Here is a 27,826-nt window from a genome sequence, read left to right on the forward strand (position 1 = left end):
ACAGACCTCTCATAACAAGCTTTTTCCTCCCGTTCCTGCCAGCAGCATCTCCTGCCCAGCAGTGGGTGCATCACATCCTGCCAAGGAAGGTGGAAACTTCAGCAGCAACACCGTCGGCATCTCACCTATTGTTTTGCATCACAGCCACAGTCATGGCAGGGCAAAACAGAGCCTGCAGAGTCCCCAGCTAAATTCAACACTTAGGATAAATGGAACCAAACTTTGCTGATGTGCTCAGGAAGTAATGACTGATATTAAGCCAAATATCCAAACCTGGTCTCAAGGGAATAGAATTCACTTAAGTAAGCTGTTCTCTGCAAGGTGAGGAGTGCAGATCACTTTATTGTGTTATTACAAAATGGAATATTTCAAAAACATTATCCTAAACCCTCATTTATATTTAAGAGCGATTTTACTATTAATTGCCTGGGCTCCCGTTACTCTGTAATTCAGTGTGTCCAAGCCCGTTTCAGTTTCATGAAACCAGCATCTTTATTACAGCCTTGGGCTACAATTTTTCCAATGAGAATTGTCTAAATGCATCTTTTTTTCCTCTTCCCATGAAAAATGTTACTTTCTATTACCTGAGAGCTTTTTCCCATGGGGCAGGAGAGGGATTCATACTACCTAGTATCTGTAAATTGAGACAAAGACATCCATGTCATCATCAACCTCTCCCGCCTGGGCTTTTGGACAGCCTGGATAATTGGAAGAGGGTCTTTCCCACCCCTGCTCACAGATGGAAATGCTCCCCTGCCAAGGACACAAAAGAGCATTTATTTCCTCTCCTACCCTGAAAATAACAAAGATAATAATTTGACATTATTTCTCAGATTTTTGGCATCTTGATTTCTTTTCAAAGTTACCCTCTCTGAGAAAGTCTTCACAGCACCTCCTAATCACCAGAGAACCCCTTCCTTTTGTTCCTGCAATGTACACCCACAAAGTCTTTTTGGCATGCTGTACAATCCATGTCCTTGTTCAGATCTCTATTTGGAGACGAGACAATACACCGCAGTTGTTAATTTGAAACAAAAGAACAGAACTATTACCCTGTTGTACTCTGCTTTCTCTTGCCAATTACATGTATCTGGAAGATTTTACTGTGCTGGTTTTAAAACACACATAAACAGAGCATCTGGACTTTGTCTTAATGAGATAAAGTTTGGTCTACACTTTCTCGGTGGAATTATCTCTACTGTATAATTGGTAGCAATGATTTCAGAAGCGAGTCCTTGTTCTGCCAACAGCATGCTCCGTGAGGAAATGAGGGAGCTGGGGAAGGCAGCCTTTCCTTCTGAGGAAAAGTTGGCTTTTGTCTAATTAGAAAAAAATCACAGCGGAAGAAAGTCCTGTTCTGCTGACCTCTCAAATTCTCCCAATGCAGCAGAATAAAACGCACCCTCTTTTGAAACTCCAAACTGTGAGATATTTGTTTTTAGAGATGAGCTTTGTAATGTCAGGCACAGAAGCCCTCCTTTGCACTCCTCTAGGATGCTCTGATACAAAATTCTTGGCAAACATCAGAAGCTAATACTTTATCCCCACTGTACCGAATTATCAATCCAACTCTCAAACAGGCACTCTTCCTATTCAGCGGAATGCAGAGAATTTGGAAGAGTTGCCCATAAATCTTTTGTGGAAAGTCCAGCCCTTTGATCCCATGGAGGAAACCAGATCTCAGCCGACTTTTAAAAAACAGTCTCTAGATGTTTGCTTTGCAAACCTAGCCTTGAGAATCTCAGTGATGCAGAGTTCTTGCTGGGAGTGAAAGTAGTATGAGAAGGAGTTTATTGCTACCCTGAATAGAGAAGATAAAGTAGACTTTTCCCCTACAACATACTTTGAAGTGAAATGGATCAGTTAGTTTGGGGTTTATAGCAAGCACCTCCTTCAAAAACGTTCTCCAAATCATTAGTTACAGCCTGTACATAGTAAGGGAGACAAATTGATTTCCTAGCACTGCTCTGAGCCTTCATTGCTGAATCTCTTTTCCCACTTCTACCACTCCTCTAATCTTTGGTGAGCCTTCCCTCACACTTTTCTTTGCTATCTTTTACTTGTTTTTTGTCAGAATAAAATGAGTGAATCCCTCAATAAAGGTGAAAAATTGTAACAGACAACTATTTCCTCCTTAACAAAGGACAACATTTTGGTATTCCACTCATCATCTTTCTCTGCCACACCAGTATCTTTAGCCATCTATCTTCAGTGCCATTTCACTCTGTAATGTTAATTATGCTGATTACACATTTGCGCTGGGATGGGTAAGAGAAGCCACCCGGATGCCTGCAATAAGCTAAGTGGTACGTTGCATAAACACTCGAGGAGACACGGGCAGGGCATGGGTACCATTACTGCAGGGGCAAAGCAAAGGCAGGCGGTGCTCGTCTGGTGCTGCTGGGAGCAGCACACACCTCAGACAGCCCCCTGACATGCAATGCTTGTCTCCCCTTCAGCCACGGGGATGAATTTATTCTAGAAGGACTCAGGTCTGTTTGATGTAGAGGGGACAGGTTCTTACCTCCCATCCCTTTATCTTCGCTAGGGGCAGTGCAGCCTAACCCAAAACACGTCTCAGTTTTGGACAAGTTGCTCTTTCCAGTATGCATTTCATTGCACCTGCCTATCTGGAATTACATTGCCCAAATTCCTAGCTTTCTCAGGAATTTCCAATGCCTTGTAAAGGCACAAGCAAGTTCCTGTTGTGACAGCAGTCACCTCTCTTCTGTCCCCACCTCCCCCACTCTAAATGTTTTTCCCAACACCAGCTCTAGGGTTGAACCCCATAGTTACATATTAATAACCTCCTCCTGTGCTGAGGCAAAGATACCAGTCCTTGTGGGTTTTTTTCCCTACTTGTAATCCAGGCAATCTAATTCCCTCTCTTAATCCCTGAACAGATCTAACTTTACCCTCGCCCTCTAATTAACAAATTTCATTACCAGACTTGGTAAAAAGAACGATATAAAGAGACATTTGGAAAAAAAACCCCACAGTTCTATCTGTGTTCTAATACCACAGGGCCTTTTTTTCTGCATTGTTTTAAACATTTTTGTTGAGCCAGTCAAAGACTGTAAGGCATCAAATCCTAAATCTATTTTCCTACCATGGAGATTAAATTCACTGGCCACAATATCATTCTTGCCACTATTCCTGTCTTTTAAGAAGTCTTTTCTATTGACAACTGTTCTCATTTAATAGATGAGGTTGTTTTCAGTTATAATCTATACATATTTTTATAGTAACTCTGCTACTGCGTTTTTTTGAAATCTCAGATGAATGCCATCTGGTCCCGATGATTTATTGACATTTAATTTCCTGAGTTCTTCCATTTCACACACACACAAATTTTTTAGAATCATCTGCCAAAGGGAGCACTGTACCTTTACTCTCTGGAATTCCCCCGCTCCACATTTATTCATTATTCTCTGTAGCAACGACCAACAAAAAGAAAATCCTGAAAAGCATCTGCAACAATCTTATCTTCTCTGATTACTCCCTAATATATGGAGGGATGTGCTGATTTCTGTGCCTTCCTGCTCCTGACGGTCTTCAGCTTTAACTTGTCGCTTCCTTTTGGTTAAACTAATCTTGCCAATTCTCACTGCCCTGAGGAGTGACCATTTCAAACTTACCTGCCAGTAAATGTTATTTCGTACTGTGAGCTTACAAACAGAACTTCAGATGAATTTTCATCTTTACCACTGATTTCAAGGCTAAGATCAACATACACCTTGTAATGCAACTTTGCACTCTTTGCATCGATGATACATCTAATGCAGTGAGATGTTACAAACTTCCTATATATTCTGCATATATAGAACATCATACAAGAAAATATTGAAATCATCTTCAATACTGGGTCTTTCTACAAGCACTAGACAATAAGAATGTCACTTTTCATTACAGTATGAATTACTTATGCATATTTTATTACATAGTATGAATTAATTATAGTGCCATCACCATACAAAGGGCTTAAATCAGTTGCCTAAACATAAGTATCTAATGTAATTTGATGCTGTCTCTTATAACTCATGCATCTGCTGGTTTGGCAAGGGTTAATAACTTAGGGGAAAATACTCTGGTTTCGTACGACATAGTACTTCAAATACCTTTTTTCAAGCAGCAAGATTTACTCAATAAAAGGGAGATGATTAGAAAGGAAACTTTCTGGACTATTCAACAGACCTAAGCAGAATGCTAGTGTTTGGTTTTGGGTTTTTTCCCCTCTGTTAACAATGTACATAAAAAATAGAACTCATTGGAAAATCTCTTTTAAGCTCAAGAAAGCTGAATTATTTATGTCTCTGGAATTTAATTCACAAAATGTGATGTTCTCCCATCACCGCCACCACTGCCATATGTTATAACAAATCTGAATTAGACAACGAAAATGGTTTTCACTGAGGTACTAGCTTCAGACTCACTCATGAGTCCCTTCAGAAAGTGGGGAAGGAAGAAAGTGGGAAGCTTCAGGCTCATACAGCTTTATAAATGTTTTTTCCTGATATAAATATCACAGCCCTATCCTTAGGAAAAAAACACTGGATCATGACCTAATTCCACTATTACTTTAACACTAATAGGGATTGTTCATGTCCCTATCAAACCCTCACAACTCGCCTTGAAGTAGGTATTATTTCTTACTCAAGGCTAGAATTCACCAAATCTTTCGGTCTTTGAAATTTGATTCATTTCCCATTCAGCAACGCTGGTGATGCCAGAAGACAAAGCCTGTGTGCAGGCATTTTGGGGGCAAGGTTCTTGATAAAGGTGGTAATTAGTGCCCCAAGCCAAGAAGTGTATTTCCAGAAGGAAAGACTGCAGTGAGGGACCAAAATGAAACCTACAGAACTACTCTGCTGTGAAACTCACTGTAGATGGCTTTTTAATGAGACTCCTAGGCTGAATTCATTTCCAACTCTTATCTGACTTTGATCTCAAATAACAAGAGGTCATCAAGATAAACGCTGTTCATGCTTTAAATGACATAATGATGTTATTAGGAAAACCTAAGGGATTAAAACCTAGCCTATTTATTCCCACAAACAGTCCCATTGAGGTCTGTGAGACCAACTGGATACATAAATTAACCAACCTTATATAAAACAAAAAGACTTTTATAAGTGAGCTCTTCGTCATAGATGCCATTTCTATTATTTTGTTTTATGCAGCTGAACCAGTGACATAGGAACATTATATACCACTTACAGTTTCTACCAGGATCAAGATATTAACTCACAGGTGCTGTAAGAACACCAATGTAGTGTAAAGCACTGCAAACCCATGTCTTGGAAGTATAAGCTTTGGTCCTTCCTTTCACAAAAGGAAAAAACCCCAAACAATAAAAAAACAAATAAAAAACAAACCCTCAAAAAAACCCCACCGTGTGAAAACCATGGACCTGTCTTGTCTCATTACTTGGCCCCGTCTTACTCCTTTTATCCTCTGCTGTCTCAAGGCAGCTCAGGGCCACTTTGTCTCTGCGGGCGCGGGACTTTCCACAAGAGCATCATATTTGCTGCTGGCTTACGGCTCTAGCAGCATGCCTGTGGACTGTGCTCCCATGCACTCAGATCTTGCTCTGATGAAGATTTGGGATGCCATCAAGGTGCACTCACTAATCTCAGACCTGATCAGTGCATCTAAACCTTAGCTGTACCCAATTCAACCTACCTAGTAACCACCAAAGCAAATTAAAGGCTTGTGTAGACTTCAGAGTGTAATGAGGCTTCTTAATAAAAGAAGTAACTTTAAATGGTGTATTTCCTTGACAAATTATCCTTAAAACCTAGTGTTGGTAACACAGCATTCATTTTTAGGCATGCTAAGACAAAGCACCGTGCTATGTTCAGCAAACAAGGAGAGTTAAGTGCTGCTGCCAAAGCCAGCACTCCTGCGAGCAGAAGCACTTCACAGGTAAATACAGATGATCAGGAATTGCTAGCCATGACTGTGGTCCCTGAAGGAATATTTTAGGAATTCAGTGCCCGCGCTGTTAATAGCAGTGGGGACTGTATCCTCGTCAGACGGCTGACAACCACTGCCCTACCAAGCACCGCAGCATCTCGCTGATCTCACGGTTCAAGATAGTGTTTAAAACTGTTATGTTGGCTGGCTGTGCAGTTATGCTAACGCGTCTCATCTGGGGTCCCAGCAGAGATAAACTACATTATCCAATTGCAGCAATTTTTCTGTCGTAGACAGAGGCTGATTATCTGCAGTGATCATTACAGCAAGGTACTGAGATTCCCAACGTGTACTAAATAACGCTTTGTCTGCAGCGAAGGTAGAAGCAGTACTGAAGGAACAAGCTTGCTAGGCATTAACTCTTTAACCACTTTGATTCACGTGCTTCCACCTAGGCTCTGTATAAATTCTAACTGCAGATATTTGCACAAGATTGGTGTGTTAGCATCTGGATTTTGTCCAGAGCAAATGGAAATACTACAAACACATGCCAGCAAAACAGAAAAATTCCTAGAGAGCAAGAACATCAAACAAATTACCTGCCTCACTGAGAGAGCAAAGCATCTGTTCTCCAATGGTAACAATTACCAATACGGCCATCCTTACAAGTCTCGATGCTAAACTACTGAGTAAGCTAAATCTGCGCGTTTAATAGAGCAAAAGTGTATTTTCACAAAGCTGCAGTGCCATATGAAGGTGACACATGTGAAGGGAGTATGTTGTGCATGCTGTTTCTGGGGTGAAGATTTCTGAGGAAAGAAAGCAAACAGAAAGGACCTCACAAGTGATAAAATACCAGCTTTCTTCAGCCCTTTTAAAGCAATCTGAGAGAAGACCAGATATACTTTTAAACTTTATTCCCAAAACATAACCATTCCCTTCTGTCCCTCTCTGTGCAGGCAATTTAGGTTAACCAAAATGTCTATATAGTAAGAAATTTACAATGCACCATCACTTCTGTCTATATGTCAAAACACAAATCGGGAACATCCACATTAGAAAAAAAACCCATGAATTAATAAGGCTTAAGTAAGAGACCTGGATAACCACATCACCCTTTGGATGCAGAAAACACACCTGGTTACACGAAGACTATATGAGAATTACAAACTGGTCTCTTTGGGGATTTTCCAGCTGAACATTTGGGATCAGGAACTGAACAGAGGCAGAATTTCAAGTTAAGGCAAGGCTTTAATTATTGACCTCTGAATACTTTCCTGTTCCCTTCACATTAGTGTCTCAAAAGAGAAAACTGCCACCTTGCATAGCTCCATTCAGCATAATGAGCAGCGTCAAGGATGTATTTTCTCCTGCAATCTCAGTGATGCCCCACACAGACCATGCCTGTCTGCTGCCTGTACAGTGCCTCATGTGAGGATGACCAGCTCTGTCCATTTTTTGCTGTGCAGATCTAAAAACCTCAGCTAGACCATGACATCTGCTATCCTTCCTGGCTGTTCTGATGGAGAAGCCAAAGCCTGAAACCAAACCAGGTAACAAGGTAGAAAAACCAACCACAACCAGTAACAGGCAATGACAAAAAAAGGGTATTTCAGTGTAATGGTGTGGTACCCAGGCTTTGCTGACATTTAAGCTACCACCTATTACCAAACACTTGGGCCCAGAGAGAAGCACAAGGGAAAGATCCCCTCTCTGGTGGGAAGAGGTGCAGGGGCAGCAGGTGCCAGACTGCAAAGCTATGAGAGCTGCAAATCCCAGGCAGGGAAGGGGGCACCTGATACACTGAGCACCAAGTAGCCAGCAGCTCAGAGGTATCGGAGAGCACCCAAAAAGGCTCATTTTTGGCCACCTTCTGCTTGCCCCTTCTTGGGGTTGCATCTACCCAGGGGTGAGCTCCCCTGGGCCCATTAATGGTCTGTAGCCATGGGAATAATGCAATTTGTCAGGAAGGGACAAATGCTGCAATAACCACTGAAACTCCGGCAACGGCACAGTTTAATTGTCCCTGCAAGACACCCTCAGTAGAGCTACGCTGGGGAAAGCCTGGTAGAGAAAGACATTATTTGCCTGTCCTTTATTGAAAATTTCAAGAAAACCAAATGTTGCTATCCCTAGAGACTTCAGCAAAGAAGCTAAGTGACAGGGAAGATGAATGCTTTCTACTGCCAGTGACATACCCAACACATAAATATAGACAATATTTTCATAACTTTGTGCTTTAAATGCCTTTATTAGAGAAACAAGATTTATGCTTCTGGCTCTGAGGGAGGGCAAGAGAAACTTAAACTGTACAAGTACTTGTGCACACATAGATGTGTGTATGTGCACATTGCATCGGGCACAAGGAAGGGGAGAGGATTAAAGATAAAGTAATCTACCTCTGAATAGAAAGGCCTTCCCCGCTGTTCTCAATTTTCCTGATTTTTTTGTTCTCGTTAGAACCTCTAAAATAAAGTAACATAAAATTCAATATCCTAAGATCAAAGTCATAGCCTCAAAGAGAAACCAACTTGGCTTTCTCTTTTACAGTTATATCATAAATAAGGTCACTAGAGGACACAAAAATTAGGTATGATTCTCCAAGTAGTTGTGTGTATGTGTAAGCAAAAAACCTTAAAAAGTTGTATAATTTAAAAGAGACACATAAAAGATAATTTTTACCAGGCATAAGCCTCTGATGCCAAATTCAGGCCAACTTAATTACTTTAAATTCACAAATACTCTTTGACTGGAAAAGAGTAGACAGTAAGGGCCAATGACATCCATTCTGGCTATTAGTTTAGGTCTTAATGTTAAGTAAAACCACTGCCAGGAAAATTACTTATAATAAGGAAAAGGCAAAGACCTATCCTAACCCAGTATTTCAAAATAAGCCCCCCTGAAATGTGCATAACATGCAAACATGAGTGTACAGAGAGGAATACGGGCTGCATTTTTGAATTCCTACTTTAAGATGTTTTTCAGAATCAGTAAAAATCACAACAACGATAGAAATAACTACTTAGCTTTCTCTAAACTTGCATATGTTCTCTGTCTTTAAATGTGTTGGGGCTTCAAATCTGTTTATACCTTTTAAGGTGGATTTTAAATCCTAGCAGGCACAATGACAGAAATAGCCAGGTTTCTCTCCCCTCAGCAGCTTGATAAATGAGCATTTGTTAAATGAAAAAAAAATCCTTGTAATATAGGGCAGGCTCTCTGTCCTATATTCCAACATGCTTCCCACCCACGTTGTAACAAATACAAGTTTATTATGTGGTTGACATCAGGCCAGACTGGAGAAGATGCTGCTATCTTCCAAAACAAGTCCACAGGCTAGCCTGCAGCTTTGTGATCTGCTGGGAGAAAGGGGCAGGGAGCAGCGAGGCTGTCTGGGTAGCATACTGGAGAACAAGAGGTGCTCTAGATCGGGCCTCTGCTCTCTCCCTTGGTTCTCATCTGAATATAAAGAAGCCATTGAAATCTGTAGCCAGTGAAAGTTGTGGTGCTTTCCCCTCTTCTATGGCCATTTACTTTTTCTACCTCCAAATGCAGACCCGGGTGGTTCTCCTACCTTCTGCATGTCAAATGGCCACGCTATGGACTTACTCCCAGAGTTAAGCTGATCATGGCTTGGTTTCTGGATTCAGCAGGCTCAATGCAGTCACTAATGCAAGATTAATTTTCATGCTTTCACTTTACAGGAGACAAGTTTTACATTGAGATTTATATTCAGATGAGACAAAAAGCATAAAGCAAGTACTGTTGGGTCTTGGGGGATTAAAATATAACATTCTTCTCTGCGTGAACCCATATGCAGAAAAAGACCTGTTATGCAATTTTCTGGTTTCTCTGCACTAGATGCATGAAATCATACACTAACCCAGATTCACCCAGACCCCTACATAGAGCTGAATTCAGCCCAAGATTTCCTGAAACTACACCAAAATGAAGCTTTCTAAAATCCTTGTAAACCAGAGAAAACCATTCATCAAACCGAGACTGGCTTCTGAGCTGACAATGAAACCAGGAAATGAGGCAGCTTCATGCTTAGTTATGAAATCAATCTACCCATCCATCCTCCCTCTTGGACGTTTCAGAAGAACAAATCTCTGAGTACCCACTTGCTACCTGTCAATTATACTCATTTTTGTTGCCATAACTGAATTCCAGCAGATTGTGTCGTTTTCCCTCTCCAACATCCTTGTAGATCAATATGCTCTGCTCAGGCATACTGAGCAGTCCGTAACACTTGCTGCAGGCTGAAGTGAAGATCAATGATGAAAATGCAAGGACTTACCTGGCTGTAGCCTTGCAAAGGAAACAAGGTACCTATTCCTAGAATCAGAAGGCCACTTGTCCTCCCTTTCCCGGTACCTGCACAGAAGTTTCATAAAATTTCTGCCACTTCCTGCTGCTCAACTTTCTTCTGAGGGTCTTGGCCGCATCCCCTTTGCTGAGACACAAAAGTTTGGCTGGTTTCCCGTAGCCAAGACCAAGAGTGAATCTGGCTCAAGGAATATCAGGAATGGATTTCACTCCCCGTAATTATGTGAGGAATTAGGGCTTCATTTACTATTGTTGGCGTTCCCTTCATTACCTTCACACAAATTGTAAGGTTACTGTGACCTCTTCAAAAGTATTTCATCCCTTCAATATACCAAGTTAGAAGACATTTATCTTTAAACACAATTACATTCACACTGTATGTGCTCCTCTCTTTAACTGTCCATCTCTCCCTGATGCAAACACGCTTTGTCTTTAAGGTATCTTCCAGAATTTCTCACGTTGTCATTACTTACACCTTTTTTGCCTGCTAAGATTTGGAGCTGTTCACAGACAGATCTATCCATAGATAAAGAGGAAAAGAGATTAAAAGAGATTTCTTTTCCAAGGAGTGAAATCTGCATGAATAATACCTCAGACATTTTGGTGACCAAAAGAATTATACAGATTGTATAGCAGCATGAAGATAAAATTAATTGGGTCTCTTTGCATGGTATCTGTTATGAAAGCAGTTAAAATAGTTTTGTGTATTTTGGATGAGTTGAGGAAATGTCACTTTCATGATTTTTCCCCCTCTCCTTTCAATCAGTGTCCTTTATATTTTCATTTTCATACACCTGCTAAGTGCATCCTGCTGCATTCACAGTTCAGCATGATGGGTTTCATATTTAGTGGAAAATGAACAATTCGTACCCTGAAGATTCCAATTATTCGGTTCCCTCAAAGATTCGTCTTTGGAGTATCAATGAGGAGAATGGAAAGTTGAGCCAGGAAAAAGTGAGAAAATACGGGTTTTTTTTCCCCAACAAAATGTTGTTTAAGGAGAAGGGGAGGCTTAAAATCAGCAGCTTGACAGACAAAAAGAAAGAAACTAAGAGCAAAAGGTTGTTGAAGGAGATCTGCAATTTCACACATTCACATCATCAGGACAGTTTTGTTGCAGTCCTAATTCTACCAGATATGCTTAAAGGGAAAAAACAATAATAAAAGGAGGCTGTGCACCTCCTCCATAGTGAACATACGACTGTGTTCTATCGGAAGAGTACCACCAAACTTGCCATGTCACTCTTTCCTGTCCCTGTGACCTTTCGGTGAGGAGTGTAAATCCAACTGTTCGTTTACAGGGGGAAGTCTTCCTTAAGAAACTCCATAGGATTCTGAATATACAGTTTGTTTTTATATCATAAGCACATTGGTTAAGTCATGGTCAAATGCAACCCTGGCCACAGTGTATGCCCATATCCTATGGGATGCTTAATTCCCACTTACTGATCTGGAGACTTTGAGATGTTAACTGGCAGACAGTGGAAGGCTCTGTGTTCCTGAGCTTGCTGCCAGTTGCTCACCAGCAGTGAAACCTCAGATGTCCAGATTTACTGCATAAAGAGTTAAGGGCAGTGATTGCTCTTACTGTGAAAGCTCAGGCTCAGAGTTTGATGAGCCTATGAGGTTCAAAGTGTTTACATTTTCCTTCCCTCTTTCAAATACACTCTCCTTCTGGATTCAGATGTTTTCAAACTAGGCATGGCTTTGACTCTGAGGTACCACCCAGTGCCACCTGTATGTCAGGTGTGTTATGAGCTCTTTCTGTTCTCAGCTATGCCACACAGGCACTTCCAGATGAGCAGATCATCAGCTTTAGGTTTATGAGCAAGGCAAAAGAAAGGCTACCACTCAGTTGACATGAGGTAATAATGACCCTGCAGTATCCAAGACAAAGAAAAGTTACCTCCCACTCACAGCAAAAGCCCCACTAGGATATTTTCCAAGCCTTGGACTAGACTCCCACTTCTATATATTCTTTTATATATTTTCTTTTAATATATATATATATTAATTTTAATTATATATATATCTTTTAATATATATATTCTTTTAATATATATTTCTTCTATATATATTTTTTTTAATTTTATATATACACACACACACAAAAATGGTTTCCCAAAGCAACTTTTTCCTTTGACCTTACAGCTTCAGATACTCAAATAAATGTCCAGTGGAACTATACTAATACTGTAAATTAGCTAAAATTCCTCTGCATCTACCAGAACAATCACAACATGAGTAAAATGACTGGAGTCAGACAGGAAATAGTACTGTCATTAAAGTACTCTTCTGGACATCTATCTGATCACAAAATCCCACGCACTCTCTAACCAGCAGTTTCCTTTCTGACCCTCTCCAATGCAGACATGCAATCAACTTGGGAAAATATATTAAGGTCCTCCATTCCCATCTCACAATTTCTTATGTGGGTAGAAAGGAACATTTTGCAGTCATGGTCTCCACTAATACACGTTCACTGTTGTCTTTGTCACATTATTCAAGTAACATGGGAAACATTGACGGTTCACAAAGGACAATGATAAAGATTGCAATGGCAACTGTCGCATACAGAATATTCTGCTGCCTTCTGGAAAGGTTATCAGATGAGTTACTTGGTTTGATCTTGTTTCAGTGTAATAACCTGGTGGGTGAGAGGGAGGGAGAAACATAATGAAAAATAAAGAAATTGGAGAGAAAAACAACCAAAGGTCTGAACCCTACTTTCGGACAGAGGTATGATGCATGGGAACAGAGTGTATTTATAGCCCACTGAGGCCTGTCTTTTACTACAATAACAGGGACATCATTTACTAAACAAACACCAGCTGCCTATAGATCTCTGACACCTGACCATTTAGGCGGTTCAAAAACCTTCATCAAACTCAGTCATCTATTAAAGAGTAAAGGCAGGGCTTTCAGCACTAAGAATCAAGGGAAACAATAATATGACTTGTTCCTCTCAAAGATACGGGAAATAATTTTTGGACTATCATTTCTTTTCTTCTTCCTGTGTGCACTCCAACAACCTGTCAGAGCTGTGTGCGTCAGGGACAGCAACACTTCTCTTGTTTTAGCTGGAAAACAACACTCAAAACAAGGATGGCTGTTTTGAAAGTAAACACAAGCATGCTTCCTCACTTCCCTCAATTGATAGTCCAGCCCTGGCTCTCCAGGAATCTTTTTTTGGATGAAAAGCCAGAGGAAAAAAAAAAAGTGTTTGAAATATACTTTTTCTTGCTTGGTTCTCCATTCTTACCCACAACTATTTCTCATGTGCAACATGGATTGCTTAGTAGTTCTGTAGCATAACCGAAAGCCAGTGAATGCTCAGAACAGTTCAAAGGAGGATGCATTGCTGGATTTGGGCTGCTGGAAAGTCTTCCCACCAGCCACGTGGGATATGCATGATTATCAGTGTTTGTGTCAAAGCATTCTTAGCAGAAGCACCAGAAGCCCTTCTTCAATATTCCACAGTGAAATAGCTAATCACAACAGGGCAAAAGAACCAGAAATTACCTCCTTTTTCCAGAGCTGCCTTCATGGCAACATCTACCAAGAGAAGAGCTGCAAGACTAGAGCTCTGTAATCCCCTCCACCTTCCTACTACAAGATGACATGCAAGATGGAGGTTGGTTGTTTTTTTAAAGACACTTCAGGGAGGGTAGATGGAAGAGTTGTGAAGCACACTGCATGATCTGGGAGGACACTCTATACCCTGCAGTGTTAATGGAGTGCCAAGGTCCCTGCAGACATTCATCACTACCCTGTAAATCTACACCTGCTTTCCAGAACCATTATTTATTCGGGTAGGACATCCTAAACGTTCTTTTTACAAATGCTTAAGGTTCAATTGGAGAGCAACCTTGAATGAGAACAGCATTACAGTTTAAACAATAACAGGACATTTTCCCACCCATTTATTCTCTTGTGCTTTAATAAATTTGGTTATTTTTGTTTGCCAAAAGCTTAGTCCCCTTGGACCATAGATCAGTCCACTTAATTCTGAATAAGGTTATTGACCTTTCTTTGTAATTATGCCACAAATTTGTGGCAGTGCACTAGTTGGGAAACACAACATAGTGTTGTAAGTATAAAATTATGTGCTACTCAATAAAAATTTTGTGTCTAAAGATAGTTGTCTATGGTGTGAGACCCATGGGGCCCATATTACCCATATCCTCTTATCATCTTTTTGGTTCTGACTCATATTGCAAGGGACAGAAATATTCAGAATATCCTAGGGTTTGAAAGCAGTCAGGTGCATGTGGCATAAGCTATATACCAACATAAGGTAAGTGGAAAGAAGCAGGATGATTTCTTGCTTTAGATAGTCATCTCTAACGGAGAGACAATTCACGTTTGTGAGAGAATGGCCATGTGAACCATCAAACAGAAGATTAAAAATCCACAAACAGTGGGAATTGGTTTGGACATTACACAGAGTATCTACAGTAGCCAGCAATACATTTCTTTCATAAGCAACTATCATGGGAGATAGTAGCTCCTTTTAATATCACACTCTGAGCTAGCATACAGCATCCCTGTCTCAGACTGTGTGTTCTTCAACACAGATAATGTTTTATGTAGGTTATTCTACACTGCCAGTCGTAAGTGCAACCGTTGTCTTGACCAGAGTTACTGAAATACTAAAATAACTCCTGTGAACCTTACTTCACTCTGTAACCTGAACTCAAGGCTCAACTGCAGATGTAACATTTTCCCTGTGTGCATTTTCCTTTCCCTTTGCCTACTTAATTTTATCAAATTAAAAACTTGGCAGGCCTTGGATGATAAAGCTGCGTGGCAGTGAAAGGCCGCGCACCTTCAAAGCAGCAGCTCTGCCGCACAGGCTCATTTTCAGCCTCCTTTGCTCCCTGTCTATTCTTTTGCTCAGTGCTAAACTGGGGCATTCAAAGTAAAAATGAAGCCATGAGTTAAGAGCCATTTTATAAGCAAGCTATCAGGCTGGAAGCTCAACATAACTCTGTGTCATCTCGTGATTATTTAACTTTTACATGCCTGGAGGTCTAATAGATTCACTTTCACACGGTTGTCTGTCTTCTGTAAACTTCTTTAAAAAGTGGACTTTCTTCTACTGACTTTTTTCTAGCTACAATCCCCAGCAACAGACAAATTCCTCCCTTTGTGCCTAGAAATCTTTCAGAAAGCTCCACACTAGAGATGTGGTTGAAAATGACAGTCATTTATCTGGTGTCACTTCATCTGGGAGCACTGTGCCCTCACCTGTCAAAACTAAGCCTCTTTACCACAGTCCCTTTGGAGACTTCCCAGTGCTGCTCTGAGCAGCAAGGCTTTCCTTTTATGTTCACATCACCTCCAGGGCTGGACAAGCTCTGTGAGTGCACGTGGCTCGCCAGCCCCTCAGTGCCTACTGTCTCCCCATGGGGCTAGACACAGCCCAGCACTGCTCAGGGATGCTGGGCATCCTCCCACATTGCTGCTATAGCCCCAGCTGCTTTTGGCTACTTGCTTCTGCAGTGCACACACACACAGAAGAAACATCCTTTTATCTACCTTCAAGCATTTCATCTTCTCCCCAGACCCACACCAGCCTTTAGCCCTCAGCTCCATCACTAGTGCTTTCTTTTTTAAATAAACTTCACAGACATCCTCACACTCCCGTGACCCCCATCTCTGCCAACCTTTCCATCTGGTACCTTTCTGGTTGCCCAGTCCCATCAAGAAAACCTCACTGACACACATTTGCTGGCCAAAAAACTGTATGAGTGAGTAAATAAATGATTTAAAGGAATTTGGGCAGTCAGAAAACTGCCCATTGCCCTCTGATGTTCACCAGCATGCAGCTAATGTCTCCCTGACAGCAAAATGGCCTGGGGTAAAACAGGGCAGTTTTAAGGAAAGGGAAGATGGTGAAAGGGCTGAGGTGTGGATTTACCTGTGAGTAACAGACAGACTTAATATTTCCTTTTCATGCAGACCAATTTCTGGAACTAAGAATTGCTGGAGGATAATTCTCTAATGGCAGGGAAAAAATTACGTGAATCTGATAGAGATTTTGGCAGAGATATTTTGCCTTAATTTATTTAGAAGTATATAACATCAGAAAGCCTTCAGCTGGAGGTTAGTGACCAGGGCACATTGAAAGGAAAACAATCATTTCTAGGGAATGCTGACATGTCTGCTCTCCTTAAGTGTCTCATTTGGAAACATTTTAGTTTCCTGTGTATTCTATAAAGCACAGGTGGATCAAGAACTCATGCAGTTAGAAACAAAGAACAGGAAAAAAAATACAGAGAAACTTCAGCTTATTTTAAAAGTTCTTATAGTAAACCACTCACATGATCCCACTCCAGAAGGCAGGGCAGACCTCTAGATAGGGAGTTAACATGAAGGGAGGGCTGACAAAAATTGGAATACAGCCTAAGCAATTAGTAGACTGTCAGTAATTGGAATTAAGTAATCAACTTCAGCCACTACGAGAATGTACTGTGGGGAACACTCTTCCATTGGCAAGGAGATGAATGGGATAATTGTACGGCTTTTCCATCTCTAGCTGCTATGATGCGATGGCAGAATAATCCATGGGCAATTGAAAGGCTGCGATTCAACAATGAAATACCAGGATCAATATTTAATTCACAATTCTCTTACCTTTCCTTCAAATCCACTTTAAGCTTATTAATGCTCTGAACACATTAAGAGCCTCTTACCCCTTCTGTGTGAGTGCATCTGGAGCATGATGCCACCTGCGCGGTCTCAGGTTGTGGTATGTATTGACTCCCACATTTTGCCTTGCATATGTACTGTGATATGCATGCATTAAAACCACAGTAAAGAAAAGAACAAGTGAGCACTTCAATCCCGAGACCCATCACGACTTCCCTACCAAGTCCTACGTCACTTTGGCTGGGCCATTTAACAACTGCCTGCCTGCTGCACAAATGGCATGGCAGCATCCACTCACCTCGCAGGCACTCCGCAAGGCTTCAAGGAAGCACAACTGCAGCTGCTCCTTGCAAAGTCCTCTAGAAAGAGAGAAGAAGGGCAGGATCCAGCCATAAATCGGCATTGCCAAGGACGTGAGGCTTTCTGGGCAGCCTACCTACTGCCAGCCCCAGCCTAAGGGATTGCAGCACACCACACCGTGGACACAGCTAGCGTCTCTCCCGCAACTCGGTATGTGGCAGGGTTGTAACACTGGATGGCAGCTCATCCATCTTGCACCTTGGCTGTACATCTGTGTGTAGCATTGCCTAGCTACCTACTTAGGAAGTGCAGAGAACACTATTTCAACCGCTTCTATAATTGCTGCAGACCTTCGTTTCCAGTGCTGGCATCCCAGGGAGGGTGTGCAGCATGGCATTACGGGCCTCGGCCAGAGGCACTCGCAGTGCGGTATGCACCCAGGTGCTCCGCTCCTCTCATGGTGCTGCTAAGAGCTCCTGGGGCAGCCTGCACACAGGACACTGGCCAGTCCCCTGACTGGTGCCCCGGTAACAGCCAGCAAAAAACAAAAAGAAGTTCAAGACCCTGCTAATGACAACAGCCCTTGCAACCAGCTGCCAGGACGAGGGACCAGGAGCCTTTAATCGAAACATGCCTTGAGAAGAGAGGGACACATGAAATATTAATTTTCTAGATTGCCTGCATTTGCATAGTAATAAAAAGTTTATCCTCATGGCCTGCTCTGGCCCCTGTTAATGCTTTTATCATTGTATCTTAGGTTTGGGGGAGGAGGGGAGAGCAACGGCCATGGAAAAGCTTCCTTTGGCAGCGACAGCCTTAATGGAGCTTATCTCTACCAACAGTAATTTAATCTGAAATGCGGAGGCCGGGGGGTTGCAGCACTCTGTTAAGAAAACATTCTCTAAAATGGGATCACTTCTAACTTCAGTTAGGCCCTGGCCTTTCTTTTCTCCCCTGCTTTTCCCCTTTTCTTCTTTTTAACCTCCTCTCCTCCCTGCTCCCCATCTCCAAAGCCAAAGGATGTGCAGCGAGGCCAGGATTTTCTCCAGAGAAAGCCGCATTGTCAGTTGTGGATTTTGCAATGGAGATGTATCTGACCGTCTTAACTGACACACTGCTTATGACAGTTCAATTAGCCCAGACGAAGACCCAGTGTTCCTATGATAAAGCCCTAGTATCTCTCTTTCCCCAGGGTCTCAGGAGAGGATGCAATCTGGCTTCACTTTGCGCATGTTAATACAGCAAGTTCCTTAATTACTTTTATAGCAGGGACAAGTGGTAGTTTTCCAAGTTTGCAGTTTTTCCCCAGAGCTGCAGAAAGACCGACAACCCCTGTCATTAGCTGAAGAGAAGTGTGGGCAGGAAGATGGTAGAGACAAATCAAGTGACTGGGCAGTTTGTAGCAAAACCAAGCCCTGTCTGCTCACTGCACGTTTCCAAGGACCTGAAAGTACTGCAGGAGACTACAAAGAACTGCGATTTTTATTTTTGTTTTTAATGTGCAAAATCAGCTACTTGAAAGCACACATTGCTGCTGATCGTGACAGACGAGGCAGATCGCACATACAGCATGACACACATTTCCAGTAACGAGGTATTTCTGGTAGCAGCCGGTCAAAATTTATCTTCCTGCTTCAGTAACTTTTCTGGTGGGGATTTGTGTTGGCGCAGCACAGCAAACCAACAAAACCCCCTGGACAAATATAGAAGCATTATTGATTTCTTGGAGGGCAGGTTCCTTTTGGGATAAACTCGTACAAAAAGAAACAAGCAATGTCAGCACATCCCTTGAAGTGTTCAGCAAAGGGCACCCTCTGTGCCCGGCTGCTCTCATGAGATAAGGCATTTGCATACGTGATAGCCAGGTACTTGTTACTACAAGAGGATTCATAATGGAGTTTCAGGGGATTATAAACGGTAATAACCTCGTAAGTGAGAATTTCAGTGTAATCTGTGTAAAACAAAAGCATCACCTCATGTGAAGGGCCTTGTTTTCATTCTCCTGACTTACTGCTCAAATACCTTTTTCTTTCACCTGAATCCGACACTGTGCTGCCAAGAGACACAAAACCAATTGCATCTTCCCACTCTCATCACGTAAAGGACAGAAAAAGAAAATTAAAATAAAAAAAAAAACCAAAAAATCTTTTCAAGGCCCTTTGCTCCTGGCAGACCTACAGTCACAGTGTCAGGCTGCTGCCTACAGTGATGCAGGTTAGAAATCACAAATAGCAACTATAGTTCCACAGCTGTGGTTCTAATAGGACCCCCAAATGCACCCCATGAAAGACGGCCGCACTCCAGGCCCCTCTTCTACCCCCAACAAACCCCATTCCCTTCCCAGACAATGGGAGCTGCCCTCCCATCCCATGGCTACCCAAGAACGAGTCAGTCCCAAGCAAAGACTGACCACTGTACCTCAGAGATGCTTTTGTCTCGACTGTAGCAGCACAGGAAGTCCCTCCGTTGTCAAGATGTCCAGGGAATAGGGAGGGGAAAAAAAGTCCACAACAGCTATCATTCAGATATGCCCTACTGCTGCTGGTTTTTCCATGTTTTTTCCAGTGAAGGAAAATCAGGTGTGTACTTCTTCAAGATAAAAGTGAAGTTTTAGTTATTAGTAGGACAAGACAACTTGGCATCTTCCCAGCCTCTTTGTTTTCACTAAATGATAAAAAAAAATGGCTCTTAAAGAGAAAAATCATGACAAGTCTACTTTGCTTTTGAGCTTAATTGTAAGCCTACACAAGTGTATAGACACACATAGGCATGTAAGGGCAGAAAACATTTGGAACTCGATGGTAACTGACTGGCAAAGAACAAACAAAATTGTGGACTGAATAAAAAAAAAATCTTTTCTGCACTAGGAACAGTGAATGGAGTCACCACATCACTCATCCAATGCCTCACACAGCTCTTAGGTTTCCAGCTCCACAGAGTGGCATTGCAGTGCCAAGGTTTCGAAACAAAGCCTTGCACCAGCATAAATAAGAAGAAAAGCCTCTCCACAGCTTTACACTGGGGTTCCTGCCGTCCTTGTGAATTTTGCTACTGCTGCAATATTTGTTATCTGCATTTGTCTGTTCATAAAGGAAATCTTCAGCATTATTAGGCACAACAGAGCCTAGTCCTGCAGTCTGTATGAATACCCCAAGTATTCCAAAACAGATTTCTCTAGTCAGCCTACAGGGTCACACCTAAGGTTTTACAAATTCAAAGTCTGCATCCGTTCTGTAGTTTCTTCTCAAGTTTTGCAGCCACTTTACTAGTTATTCAAAGCTTCTTATTCCTCAGCGGGAAACAAGCTCAGAAAATATGGGAACACAGGAGTTTCTTTTTATTCCCATTAAACTGTGAGCTTTTAAAAAATATATTTACACAAGACTTCATATAGTAGGATTTCAAAGACTCTCTGAAGACAAATAAACAAAGAGGGGCCCAGGAGATAGAGCAGTCGCTGGCCTCCAAGCCTCAGCGCAGACCTGGGAGCATCACAGAACAGACATCTGCAAAGCTCTTTTTGAGTCCCTGAAGCCCATCAACTCCCACCAGTGGTCAAGTGGGAAAGACCAGCAATTCTCCCACCCAACAAGGCTGCTCCAGTTTTCCTCTCCCATGAGGCCATCTCTTACACTCCCCATCTTTAGGCATGCCCTGGACCTTTAGCTCCAAACCCACTCTCTTCTTCATGGCTGTGTTTTCAGCTCTGTAATGGGCTTCTGAAAAGACAGCTAAAAGCTTTAACCCTCTTTGCTCTGAAGGCAGCATGACTGAAACAGCAGTGGTTGTGGGAAGGATAAGCAAGCTCTTTCTGGGTTATAGAGACCTTGACAGCAATTGCGTGGCTCCCTCAGTCCATGGGGCACTGTCCCCCATCTGATCCCTGAAACCTTGCCTTCGAGGACCCCCAGAGACAGCACTTTCTCCACTGAGCAGCCCAATCTTATCTTGTGGTGCAGATAATGATGTTAGCATTTCCTCAGTGATGAATGGGAAGTTTTATAATTTAATTGTGTCTGGACCACCTGGACTACATCAAGCACTCAAGACAGCAAGAAACTTTATCTGGCCTGTTACCTGTGGTCAGCAATTCCCTGATGCAGCCTAAGAGTCAAGTCCCCACCTCAAAAACCACCAGGAAAAGTGTCATGGGGGCCAAACCTTCAGAAAGTGCTGCTCAGCATCAGACTGGTTTCTCCTGCCTGGAAGCAGTGAGGGGAGGGAGTGCAGAGGCAGCCCTGCATCCCCACACACTGATGCTCAGCCCCCCCGCCTGAGCCTTTCTTTGAACTTTGAGTCCAGCAAGAGCCTGATGATTCCAGTGCAGGGTGGCCATGTCGGGAAGTGATGAAGCCTTTCCATGCTTAAAGCCTAACCTATATGCACACCTCTTGAATTGTACTTTGTTATGTGACTCTCAGTGGTGTGTCTGGGCTCTCAGACAGCTTAAAATGGAGAGAAACAAGTGAGATACTCAATGGAGATGCCTACGCACAGAAGTGAAAAAACCCAAAACATTTGCAGGCACAGATGTGGTGTACAAAGCATAACGACCACAGAAGTGCTGGAAGGAAAGGAAGAAGGCAGTGCCCACCCACTGGGATTATTTGGTTCTTTCTTATTTGTGCATAACCCCCCGGGCCCTGCACTAAGGATACTTGTCACACAAAGAGAGAGGCAACACTGTAAGAAAGGAAATATATATGGAACTGTAAATAAATACAGTTATCCCTCAAAAAAAATTAGATTCAAGTAAAGACAGCTTAGAAATGGCAAAGACCTTTGAGGTTAGTTTGGCAATCTGTATTTGCACTTCCTCTACTTTTTTTTTTTTAAATTATTCTTGGATTTAATTAGCTGCAGTGCACCCTAGAAGGAGTCTCAGAAATTCCTGACATCCTCTGGACTCTTTCCAGTCATTAGAGGAGCCTGCCTTCATCTGCCTTCGTTATGAATTGATCTAAGTATGGTTGTGAATGTAAACAGCATTGTAACTGCGCCCTGAGTCTACAGCTAGCAAGAAAGATTAAAATTCTCCCTTTTCCAAACTGATAGTTTATTCCAAAGAAACATGCATGTTCCTTCCATTAAAGACACTCTAAGTTCACATGTGTGTGGGTTTTTTCCTAATATTAAGCATACCTATATAGGGTTATATTCTTATGTTCTGTAATAGATTGCGTTTGGTCTTCCACCCACAGCAGAACAGAATGGGTCGCTTGTAATTAGAAAAGGCATAATCTGTTTGACTGTATCTTATCTCTGCTCTCTCTTCTGTCTCCTGCTTGGAAAAGCAGACATCACAGTGGTTGGTCAAAGCAACATTTTTTCCACTGGAACATTACCAAACCCATACTAAACTGCAGAAGCAATTAAATGTCTCTGATTTACAGATTAATAAGGGAAGCCTGTCTCTTGACTAGAGAAGGTCAGCAAAAACAAGCATCAGAAAAGGGAAAATGTTTGTACATTAAACGTATGGGGATGTATCTCACTAAACCCCACAACTGTGTGGCTTCCACTGAGAAGCAATGTATCAAAAGACCAAACAGCCCCTGCCTCTTTGCTCACAATCAGTTCATTGTTAGCAGAAGCACTTTATAAACTAAGTTATAAAATTAGCACAAAGCATTTACAGTCTCTCAGTAAAACCGTCTTCATTTGTGTAATCCAATATGATGTTCACCATGATACCTTGAGGATAATAAAATTGATAAAATAGAATTTCTTAGGCTAAATTGTAGTGTAAAAGCTTTAATGGGCTCCATGGAGAAGGGCCAACTGTGGAACCAGCCACAAAGCTCCTGTGTACCCAGCTAACACCTGACCTATCTGCGACTCACCCAGGGAAACGTAGCCCCACTGCAACGCTACTGCGGAAGATGAAGTGGAGACAGAATAAATGGATGGAGCAAGTTTTCAGGCTGGGAGAAGGTGCACTTTGATGTCAATATTAGGAGCTGTCACAAAAAGTAACTGCGTACATAGGATCCAGAGGAAAGAAAATCAGTGCTTATCCATTAGCCGTGAAGCTCCTTAGTTTTAAGTCACAGGGGACAGCAGAGGTCATCTACAGGAGGACTTTCAGCACGGATACCTCTCTCCAGGGAGATCTAGCTGAAGTCAAAGGCAGGAAATACAGTAGAAGCCTTCCTATTTTCTTTATTTCTGGCCTAATTTTAATTTCCTAATACAGTAACTCTAGTTCTGCACTGTCCATTGTGCTCAGGAAAGCATAGGTAATTTACTGCTTGGTTTAACTTGGTAAATAAGTGCTGAGCCACCAGGACAAGAGGTGCTTAATAAATCCACAGAAGAAATTAAAATAATTCATAACTAGAATGTGAAGGCAGCCAAAAAAGAGGGCAACCACTGCTCTGCAGCCCCAGTCTCACTGGCAACCCACCATGTAAAGTATTTCTTTTGCTGTCTCCCCACGACGCCAACCTCACCCCTGCCTTGCCTGTCCCCTGCTCTCATGGGAAGCACCCCTGCCACATGCAAGACATTGCAGTGACCTGCATGTAGCAGTTTCCACCCCCATGCTGGCGAAGGCAGCCTCACTGAGAGCATCCCCAGGGCTCTCCCTCACGGGTGCTCCACCGCAACAATGAAGACGGCTCAGAGAAGTTATTTATCATTCCCGTCCTGTGCAGATGCTAAAGCCCTCAGCACAAAAACCTGGCATGGGGATTCCAGGCTGTCCCAGTGCATCCCAGTAGACCTGCCTGCTCACTAAACAATGAGTGTCCCTGGTCCTCCCACCACCCCAGTGCTCACCGTGCATCATAGTGAAATGCCCATTTTTCCAGTTGCTGGCATCAGAAGACAGCTGGCGCCTGCCCACAGGCACGGGCTTTTGACCAGCAGCACACGGAAGATTTTGTAGGAGGAGGATCTAAAGCTCTGAATTGTGTAGGGGAGTAAGGCTTTCAATTATTAAAAATGGCATCCCTGGAGCCTGCAGCTGGCAGCAGCCGCCTTGATGAAAAGAAGCAATGCTCCCCATGTGGGAGGGGTGCTCCCCTGCCTGCCTCCCAAACCCCAAACAGCTCACTGAGCCTCCCAGGGCCTCAACAACAACAGTGGGACTTTTATCTGCTGCCAGCAGATAACACAAAACACCATTTAGCTGAATGTAGCCTATGAAGACACTGCTGGGATTTGGACCCAAGAGGTCCCGTTCCTCGGATTCACACAGAAACCAACTGCTTGGACATGGCTGTCTCTCTGTACGTGTTTTCTGCACAATTATTGGTCTTGGTCCAATAATGGTTTATCCCCTGACCTCTCCATCCCCAAAATGAAAAGTCCAAGCACAAAAAGTGATTGCTGAACGGCAGATCTGCATTTTGGTGGCATTTACATTCTTGGGGCCACACAGAAAATTTAGATTTCTAAGCAAGTCTGACCAAAATATGGTCTCCTTTAAGTCTGAGGTTTAGGTTCAGAATCACTCCCAGGAAAAAAAATGGAGCATATCAGGGAGAACGAGCATTATTTTGCTACTTGTAATTTCACAGTTTTACATGGATGGCTGGCTAGATGGATGGATGGGTGGATAGATAGCTATAGACAGACATGTATTATTTATTATCATGTTATAATATATACAACTACTTTTTAAACATGATGGGCATTGTTACAACCACAAGCTTGTTTAGATGGCTTTTTAATATGAAACAAACATCCTTTTTTAACCAAATACATCTCACAGTTCACATTGGAACTAAAAGTGACATGGGAAAATGTCTTTTTGGGCAAACTTAGCTTTCTTTGAAGTGTCTGTAACTCTGAATCCAAACCCTTAGTCTTAATTGGTTAGATGCCTGGTTTTTCTTTCTTCTAAGGATTATTTAAAAATTCACTACAAAGACATCAGATCTGCAGTGCTGTCATTATAAACTTAAGCTAGTGAGGCAACGGAATAAGAAAGCCATCTTGGGAGTTAACACAACTTCGGCTGAATGCTTTGTATTTGCCATTTATTTTTGTGATTCACATTAATAAATGAGCTAGCTGTGTCAGATTTCTGAAAAGTATTGTGTTGATAACTGCAATCTTCTTAGTGCATTTTATTAAGTAAACCGATTAAAACATAACATTCCCAGGGCTGAAATTCTATATATAAGCTTTTATTTTTTCACTACTGAAACTCTTATTTGTAGGCAATTTAGCACTCCCATAGCTCAAAAGAGCATTATCTTAAAAAAACTCGGATGTTTATTAAAGATTTATCGATCTGCACTCTACAGAAAAATAGAGAAACCCTTTCAACCATTGTTAAATGGTAGGTTAGTGAGTCTCCAAGCCAGTAACACATTTTATGACCATTTTCTCCTGGGTGGATTTGCAAGTAAGAAAAGAAGTTTACCAACAGAAATGCACCACACGCAGCTTTGCCAGGGAGCCTGATCTTGTAAGTGTAGCTGAGCAGTCATGTTGATGTGAGTCGGAAGAGTAAAATGAAAACAGATTATTCCCCTGTGCAAGGGCTTGAAAGAATAAACCAAAGGGTAAGAAATGGGTCGCTCAAGTGTACAGGGAGGGGATGTTGAGGGCTAGACTCACTGCCGAGAGTCCTGTATGTTTTCCCTGCTCTGTGAGCACGGGTGACCACACTCCCTCACTCCTGGACAGAGAAAGCAGTGGGAGGATCAGAAGAGCTCCTGTGAGCGGGGCCGGGATTAAACTCGGCCAAGTTATACTGCCAGCAAACCATGGTGATGCAGAAGGGGTTATTTCATGTTTCCACTACTGTGACAGTTGGAGAGTCCAGACATCTCACCCACCCCATGTCTAGCAATCTGTGCGACTGCCACAGACCCGGGCTTGGCCAGTATATGGGGGCAGGTATTTTGATACCGCAAGAGATGACAGGCATCTGGCTCTTCAGAAACACCTCCAAGAAGGAGAATCTATTCTTTGCTTCTGCTTTGGTTGTACTTTGCTAGCTAACTGCTTCCACATCAACTAGATAAGGAGGAATGTTTGAGTCTATTATTGTACAAAATTGACAGCTGACCAAGAGCAAGAGCGGATGATGCTTAGGTACCCATGCAGGCATTTGGAACAAGAGGGAGCCATAGCCCTTCTAATTCATACATGTACAGCCACCCTGAGCGACACATCCCCAACATCAGTGAAGACTCTACATGCAAAGACCATGGGCAGCTTATACACGCAATACTGCACACGCAGAGGACAGCTTCAGGAATCACAGAGCAGCATTAAAAGTGAATAGGACGCTTGGACATGAGAATATATCAAGTGTCACAGTAGAAGCTTCATTTCCAAAAGCATTCCTGAGAACAGGCGGTCGTATCTCCCAGCTACATCCGTCATCAGGTTGTGGACAGCTGCAACTAGGACACTACTTATCGTGGGCCTCCTGCTCCTCTGACAAGTCTAGGCTGAATCAGTCTGCAGAGCATCACACCTTGCTTTAGCACACAATTTGTGTTAGCACAGAAGCCAAATAAATCTTAATAGCACCGTTGCCCCCCGCCCCATGGGGTAGCCCTGAGAAGTTCCTACAATTCAGCATATCCCATCATTAGCTGAACAGTCATCTGTGACAATGCTACTGAACCCAAGTGACCTTAGTCAGTTCCATCCGCAGAAAAGCCCATGGGGCTGCTCGGGCACAGGCTGCAGGCAGCATTTCTTCTGCACAAAAGCTATGAGAATGAGGGTGCTGGACAATAGTGATTGTCCCTGGCTGCAGATACTGATGAACACTTTAACTTAATACTGAACATCAGAAATGATCAATTAAGGAGTGTAGAAATTTACATGCAGCTTACTAATTTAAATCACCTTCTGGATGCTCATCCCAAACTAATTCTTTACAGTTTGCCACCACACTAGCCTTAAAAAAAATGTTAAAAAAAAAAAAAAGAAGAAAAAAAGGAAAGAAATCTTTCTTCTCCTGACATTTAGTGGCACACGTCCAGTTTGATGTCTTAATTATCTTAAAGGAGCCTACCCAAGGGTAGTGTTTGGTCTTAAGGTCCAAAATCTGCAAAAAGTGTACATACCTGTTCTAATTTATGGAGCCAGGGTGAAATTCTAGATGGTCATAGGATGCTAAGATTTTATCTTCCAAAGGCTGTCTTTGATGTCAGCCAGTAGAGTTGAGCATGTGCGGGATTGGGTACATGGGTTACACCTTTCTCTGCTTGTCAAAAGCAGGCAGAGAGGTAAGTGTCTTTCCAAAGTAGCTACAGGGAAGCCTGTAATTGGAGCAGCCTTAATGTTTACACTTACGAAACATTGCATGTCCTTGTTATGGGGTAATATTTTATAATTATACTCTTGCTGATGTTAAGGGACCTTGAATGTTGTGGATAGTAACAAGCTTATTATATTAGTGTCTGAAAGCACATTGTAAAGGAACTTATTTTCCCATTAGTGTCAGAAGTAACAATCTGAAAATAGGTACTTACACTCTCTTGAAGCAGTAAGTGGTTATATATATATATGTATATGTATATGTATATATACAGATCCCCTCCTTACTTTCGATCACTGGATTATATAATGGCACATAGACTGCATGGCTCTTCTGCATGACTCTCATTTAAAAATAACAACTCAGAATGGGATATTGCTTCTAGCTCACTTG

The 27,826-nt window shown here is 42.3% G+C and overlaps 1 protein-coding gene across 2 annotated transcripts in view; it reads right to left on the reverse strand.

Moving 5' to 3' along the window:
* Positions 1-27,826, reverse strand: part of UNC5C (unc-5 netrin receptor C) — a gene marked incomplete at both ends in the record, with an annotated part of 246,123 nt that overhangs the window by 129,643 nt on the left and 88,654 nt on the right. The window lies entirely within an intron of this gene.

This window comes from Gallinula chloropus (assembly GCF_964237585.1).
Source record: "Gallinula chloropus genome assembly, chromosome: 4".
Lineage (NCBI taxonomy): Eukaryota > Metazoa > Chordata > Aves > Gruiformes > Rallidae > Gallinula > Gallinula chloropus.